Consider the following 636-nt stretch of genomic DNA (forward strand, 5'->3'; position numbering starts at 1 on the left):
CCCCTATGAGATGGCATTCCTTCTCTTTTCCCAGTTCTCTGGACAGCTTGAAGCTCACCGGTCCTTGCAGCCAGGTCTGGTCCCCTGCTGTTCACGTGTGCTTCCCTTGCTTCCACTTCAGCTACCCAGCCCCGAGCTTAGGCGGCCAGAACTGACTTACCTAAAGTCCCTCTCTGCCCTGAATCAGGACAAAGACATTTTGTCCTGAGAGCGATGCGATCACTGTTTTTTTTTTTTTTTAAGAACTTAGTTTTAGAACTAATAAATAACTTCAGAGCCTAGATTCAATCCCGTCTCTATCCTTAACCACAGTCCCCAAACCCTAAAGCTGTGTTTCTGGCAACAGTAATTACTGGAGGCTTTTTTTTCACTTCCTTCATCGTGCAAACACCATATAGTAGCTCTTCATTGCTCCCACTCACCTCAGCTCTGGCGCTCACACTTAGGATGTGTGTGTTTGCGTGCACATCTACTGAAATGCAGTACTTATGAATATGTGGCTTGTGTCTTGAGGCTTCTAAAGTATAGTGTTGCTTTTCATCGGTTCATAAAGAACATAAAAATGATTAACTTTTGGGGGGAATTTGTTCTTTTTAACATTTTCAGTTACAAGGGGGGCATTGTCCATATTGTGTT

Source organism: Pteropus alecto, unplaced genomic scaffold, assembly GCF_000325575.1.
Source record: "Pteropus alecto unplaced genomic scaffold, ASM32557v1 scaffold23, whole genome shotgun sequence".
Taxonomy (NCBI): Eukaryota; Metazoa; Chordata; class Mammalia; order Chiroptera; family Pteropodidae; genus Pteropus; species Pteropus alecto.